This window comes from Buteo buteo, chromosome 11 (assembly GCF_964188355.1).
Source record: "Buteo buteo chromosome 11, bButBut1.hap1.1, whole genome shotgun sequence".
Taxonomy (NCBI): domain Eukaryota; kingdom Metazoa; phylum Chordata; class Aves; order Accipitriformes; family Accipitridae; genus Buteo; species Buteo buteo.
In genome coordinates, this window is record NC_134181.1 from 14,949,561 (window position 1) to 14,956,701 (window position 7,141).

Here is a 7,141-nt window from a genome sequence, read left to right on the forward strand (position 1 = left end):
CCCAGTTCCCATGCAGGGCATGAGAACACACATTTCTGTAGTTCCAAGCATCTTGGGCTCCCCCATGTGTGTGCTGTGGTTTCTGCATGAGCACAGTGACTGAATTGGCTGATGTGCCCTTTTCCTTTTCTTCTTAATATTTAAGTTTTGTCTCACAGGATGGGTTTTGTTTCTCTTTTCTCTCTGTATATTGTTTTCAGCCTACACCAATCCATTACCAGCAGAGGTCTTTCTCCAGAGATAGACAAAGACAAGACAGGTTTATTTTTTATATAAACTGTGACTGTTGCTAAAAGCACAAATGTGTTCTATGTAGGCAGGACATCCAGATTTCATTCCTGAATCACGACCAAAACCATGCAACCAGGACCTTGAGACCAGTTTTGGATTTTTTTTTTTTTTTTTTTTTGTCTTAACTGAGAAGATCCAAACATAGCAAAACATAGAAAAGGCTCTTCTGGTATTTCAGAGGGTCTTTATAACAGCAGAGGGCTCTGCTGTGTATAGTAACAGTATCTAGTAAAGAACTTAATGAATATACAAGAGAACTAACAGAGATCTGTTAAGATACCCTGCCTTTCTTTATAGAGCAAATAAACTAGTCAGTGACAGCTGTTCAACTATTCTAATACAAACAAAACTATTTTCCTTATGAATGTAAACAAGATAGTAGCTGTAGCTAGACACCTGATTATTAAGATCTACCAGACATATATTTTTCTTGTTATTCTAATTTATTAACACATTAGTTTTGAGTTCTGAAAGTCCAAGACTATTTCTTTTGCATCATTTCAGAGGTTTAATACAGCACTGAGAAAAAAAACAACAAATACCTTTTTAAGGGTACAGGTACCTTCTCTCTTAAGAGAGTCAATAATCAGTGGCACTTTGCAAGACCAAGTCTCATTTAGAATATGTTTTACATTAATTTAATACAGAAAATAAAAAAGTTATGCCATTTCTCCATTTTATGAAAAGCTACCCATGACTTTGCAAGTGTCTCTTCCTGATGGCTTCTTTGCTTTTGTCACAACAGAGTCCAGCTGACCTGAATGGTCTGAGATCTTAGGGTTCTTTCCCCCCTTCACTGGAATGGAGTGTATATGACTGCCACACCAACTTCTTGCACACGACAGTATTTTGGCATGCAACTATAATTTTACAAGAAAAAAAACCAAAACAAACTGGGTGGAATTCACATATCTAATCCACATTAGAGTTGGAGAGAGAAGCACTTCATAAGTTACATTTCTGCTCACCACTACTTACAATTTGGAAGCATTCTGCTCTCCTGCAGTAGAGTTCCCTGTGAGCTCTGCTGTGACAGCTGACAGCCTCAGGCTTGCTTAAGAGCTGACAACATGCAGCAATTGAAAAAATAAATTCCTAAAATGCTGTGCAACCTTGTGTCAGGAAGGTTATAAAATGCATCCTGATTAAGTAACAACTTCCTAATTACTCAGCTATATTCAGTGGGGTTTTTATTCTTTCCACAGATAAAGTACTATCTAGAGAATTATTAGGTTATATCTAAAATACATGGGTATTCATACCAAGAAGACAATGTATCAGAGGAAAATTACAAATAATAGGAACAGCTAGTTGATAATTTTTGCAATGTTACCATGAATGAATCGAAGTTGTAATGTTACAGTATACAACTGGTAAGAGGAAAGTACTCTATAAAACAGACAAGCTTTAATCCTATATTCTATGATTCTGGTTTTGGCAACTTCAGTAATCACAACAGTTGGCAATACTTAATACTGTTACTATGCTTCTCATCAGTAGATTTTAGGGCAGCTGTAATCTGAGTACCTTCTGAGTCCTTTCATAAGAAATCGAAGTTGTGCCTAACAAGTCCTTTGAGATCCCATTACTCTGAACTTGGGCAAGAATAACATTTAAGTGGTACAAATGTTGGCTTTGATCTCCAAGTACAGCTAAATATTGAGCATTTCCCAATTACAAAGCATTTAGTTCTTCAAAATGTTGTTACGCATTGATGTCTTTTGGTTTCAGGAAGCCCACGTTCAGGTTGACTTCCTATCTCCAGTTTAGGTTTTGCACGTTAGAGCTTGCCTGAAAAAAAGACCGTGCCACCAGTGTAAGTAAACATGCCAGCTTCTACCAAGACAATGTAACTGCTAGCTATTCCAGACAACTATGACATAGTTATGAGGCAGCTCAAAATGTTACTGCATCACCAAGCTTCCCAGGTAATCAAGGCCCACTCTTGCTTTACAGTCACTGCAGCACTTCCCACCTCTACAACTGAACGTCAGCATCGCTTGTCCACCACAATCCGTGGCGACAGTCTAATCAAAGTGAAGCCCGCTTCAGTAAACAACATTTTACATTTTTTTATGAAGTCGTATCTTTTCTGTATCTTTACTGTGCTTCTTTTTGTAATCAGAAAGAAACATTTTAATTTCTAGCTCCTGTATTTTAGTAAGTTGCTATATTAGCAATGGAAAAAAAAAATCCTTGAACTTTTCCATTCAGCTGCTTGATTTTACTTGATTCTTAACGCAAATGTGTCCAATACAGTGACCTTGTCCATATATTTTACAACAATGAGTTATATGATGCTGAAACCCTCCAGGGGTAAAAACTTGGTGGGAAGATCCGTCTCTAATCAAGCTGAAGCACAACCTACAAAATGAGTCTCATGGCCCAGGTCCACAGCATTTTTTAAAAAAGATTTATTTGCTTTGTGAAGCATGTCAGCTTCAGATGAGATTTTTAAAAGAAGCTTTTATTAAAGTATTAATAATTTGAACTATTTAATGCCAGTAGCAGCTACCGTTCCATAAAAAAGGCTTCCAACATTTTTTTTCTCAAGTATCTGGCCTTTTTCATGGGAAACTTTATTAAAATCCACATGTTCAGAACAGTTCAGTTTCAACAAAATCATCATTTTTCACTAAAAACCCTCTGAGCAGTTTTATTTTGAATGTAGTGTGTATAAAAAATGCATCGCAAAATAAAATTATGTTATTTTCATAGAGCACCTTTCCAATTAATTCTTATGAAGATAATTCAATAGACTACTTTACATGTTTCATTTTGGGTTTGTTTTTTGGGTAGGGAGTTGGGCTTTTTTTTTTTTGCTTATCATGAGAGAATGAGAGCTGGTAAACATTAAGATATGAAGTCACTGAACTGACGCTTTTTCCACTGACTGCACTGAGCTTTGGACCAGGTCTTAAAGGTTTTATGTTCAGTTTGAAGAACAGTAGAAACAGTAATTTCTCTGAAGATGCTCCTTATATTCTGAACTGTTACCATCAGCAGTATTCCACAGGAAACAACCATCCTCCATACTTGTACAACACAGAATACAGAAAGGGTTTGCTCTTTTTGCATAAAAAACCATAGTTTTTGTAATGTGGTTTCCATTTACTTAGGGTCCTCAAAGATTCCTAAATATCATTAACAACACTTTGCCATTTTAAGCCATTAAGAGTAGTTTTCTATCCAGCGCCTTTATGTAAATGAAACAGCAGAAGAAAAATGAATGCCTAGTTACCATGTGCCATTATTGTAATCACAGGGTTTAAACCATGCAACTATTCATGACAAAGAAGCTTGCCGAAGGTCTGTCAAAATGGAAACATGTGACGACAGCAGCTGTTAGTCTGTTGATCAAGGTTTTTTCTCCAACTCTGTCTACCTTTCTATGTATTTATGCATTTGCTGTTGTTCTGTATCTCCAACTCCTCACCATCAACATGAAATTCATTATTTTAGCTTCTTATGACTGCAAGAAAACCATCCTATGTCTTTATGACTAAAGATGGAATACAACATGGGGACCAAGGAACTGCCCTTGGTAAGCAGTACTTGAAACCTTCTTTGTCTGACTTGCCTGAAACGTGTGTTCATATGATTTGTATAGGATACATGAACTGCCTGTTGATTAGGCCAATTGATCACCACAGGCCAACTTGCAAAAGCTAACATCGTCTCTGAAGCATATAGCATAAGCCTGTAATTATGCATGCTATCTGCAGTTCAACTCAGGGGACAGCAGGTAGAGAGAAAGGAAGATTTCCGTAAGTAAATCAAAAGATACTTCATCCTTAATAGGTCATTGCACAAGATTTTTACAAACATGCATTAACTAATTTCGCAGCTCATGAGGTAAGTTTTCTTCTTATATGATATATAGACCTGCCAAGACACAAGTCGTAGTGGCATGCACAAAAACACAGTCACGCTGACATTGGAGTGGAATGCTGACTCTCCTGAAGTCACCAGGAGCTTTGCTGCTAACTTCAAAAAGCAAGAAGATAGGCACAACTTTGCCTCAACATTACAAGTTCATCATACACTATTTGCTTTCCTGAAAGTATCTGTATTAAAATAACATTTGGAGATATGTTTATCATAATTAAAGCAACAGATACCTTTTCTATAACACAAACACCACTTCATATTACATTAAACATGGAAAGGCTTATTTTCATCCTATTTACTTCCTGTGTGCATTTCTAAACTTAGGAAATTAATCAGACTATTTCAAGTTTGCATATACTCATTCAAATGTTTTACTAAAAATGTGTGCTTTGGCTTGTACATCGTGTTTTAAGATTGTTTGCCTTATTCCAATGCTGCTGTGCTGTTATGTGCCAACAAGCAGCACTACAGAATTTGCAAACAAGGTCTGAGGTCTTGCTTGGATTGTCAGCTAGTGGCAGAAATTGAGATTTCAGGCAGCCTGTACCTTTCCTTCCTGGTGGATCAATCAGAGATACTGTGTCAGTGCTGGCTGGAAACTTTCTGCTACACCAGCTGTTTTTTGGGGGCAGACTGGGGGTGGAATAGTGGTGTGTGGACCAAGAGCAAAGGTTAATTTGTGTTCTCCCCCTAGCAAAATTAGTGTTTCCAAATCCATTGGACTTTGATTTTTAATAAGCTGGGTAGCATTTCAACCTTGATTTCTAATGAACCCCGAAACACTCACACTCAAATCAAGATGTCTGGGAAGTCTACTTGTAAACACTGAATGTAAATCTTAGAATTTAAAGCAAGTTGAACATTTCAGGCGATCTGATTAAAGCCTAATGCAAAATCAGTTCTGGTTTTGGCTTTTTTGTGGTAAATTTGACCTTGACAAGTCTCACCACAGCTTGAAATCTTTTCTTCTGAACTACATTTTATCAAACCTGGGAAAAAAGCACCATGACACTGCTTGTTAATTATCAGTCAAAAAGCCAGATTCAGGTAACACTCAGCTTTCCAGACACACAACTAATGAAAACTTTAAAGGAAAAGCATCAAAGTATACCAGCTGCAAAACTTGACATTTCAAAAGTTAAAAAGTTTTAAAATATGGGGGGAAAAAAATCAGTCTGAAGGAGATGCAGACTGCAATGTCCTGAAACAGTTAGTGAAGCTGCAAATAAATAAAAATGTCCTCTTGGAACTTGAATTTCTAACATACAGTGCTCCACTGGGTCATTTTGTCAGCAGAATTTTGGAGGGGGGATAAGCAGGGCCAGACACAGTCTACTCAGCCTTCCCAAGCTGAGCAGTAAACAAGAAAAAACTTTCAGTACAATGACTGGAAATACACAAAATTTAATTCCTGAGTAAAACAAATGAGTTTTCTACACCACCTCAAGACAGTCCCTTCAGCACAAAACCCATCCCACGTCTGTTATTTTGTTAACTATGAATTGACTAAAATTCCCAAGTAGCAATTATTTCTAAAATAGCACAGAGCAAGAGCTAAAATATTACACTTGAAATAGAATAAGGACTGGAACAAATTACTTATGAAACTAAACACCATGGCAAGCAGAAGCTTGTTAGAAAGAAGAAATAGTAAAGACAGGGAGAAGACTCAAGATATAACTGTATGGGACAAAATGAAATTAAATGCAGCAAAAGCAGCTTGCTTTCTCTTAATCAACTAAGGAAAGATACCAAAACACAGAGAACAGAACCCAAGTCTCAAACCATCTAATTTAGGCACCTAAAATAGGAAGCTGGTTTTCTATATTCTAAGTCAATGGAGAAAGTAAAAAGAAGGTTCTATGAAAACAGTTCATAAATAAGCCTGATTTACAGCCCAGGCTCTTACTCAGGGAGGTAACATTCGGTCATAGGAATATTCCCGAGTGAATGATCCCTTATTCCACTCTCTGAGCACAAACAAGGAGACTCTTCTGGGCACCCAGGACGGTTAAAAAGGGCCTTCTCCTCCCCAGTGGCATCAAGAACGCGAGAGTATCTACCCCTCTGCCCCCGAATGCTGCTGCTGTTGTATTTCATGGCAGATCTCCAGTCATTTGCTATGAAAGCTGAACTGAACCCGAGAGATAAAAACATTTTCATCATCTGGAAACAATGAGGAAACTCTGAAAGAGGACCGACTTGTTTCTGTGGGAGGGAAGGATCGGGAGAAAATGCACCGCTGGCAGAGCGACAGCGTGAGGGAAGAGGCTGCTGGCGTTCAGCCTCCCTGCCTGATCTCTACTCCCGACTCGCTCTCTAGCAGCCCAGCAACAGGTGACCCATCTGCAGACCCACGGCCGCACACCAAACCTCACGCCGCATTGCTAACGCCACCGCGAAGCTGGGAAATGAGAGCAGGAGGCGGTTTTGCCCAACGGAGCCAGGAGAATCAGCGGGGGCAACACGCCGTTTCTCAAACCCCACAGCAGAAAAACAAATCCAGACAAAGGGAGCACTCTCTGCTGCGGGCAGGCGGCGGCGTGCGGCGGCACGGCGGAACCCGCCGCCGCCCCCGCAGCGGGAACGGGAGCGGCCGCGACGCGCTCCCCGGCCGCCGCGGCTGCGACCCCGGCCCCGGCCCCCCTCCGGGACTCCCACCAAGAGCCGGCTTCGCCATTCCCTTAGGAAACGCCCCTGGATTCGCCCCCTCCCCGGTCCGCCCGGCATCTCCGGCACCGGGAGCGCGCCCCCGCCCGCAGGCGGCGGCAGACAATGCGGGACCCCGGGCCGGGCCGGGGAGGCCTGTGGGTGCGGTAGTTCCCTGCCCATCACCTGATGCTGTGGGCAGGCGCAGCCGAGGGCCTCAGGAACTACAAAACCCGCCAGGCACCGCGCCTGGCAGTCTCGCTGGTGCAATCCACACCTTCGCACGCCCCGGGGCCGAAGTAGGCGCTGG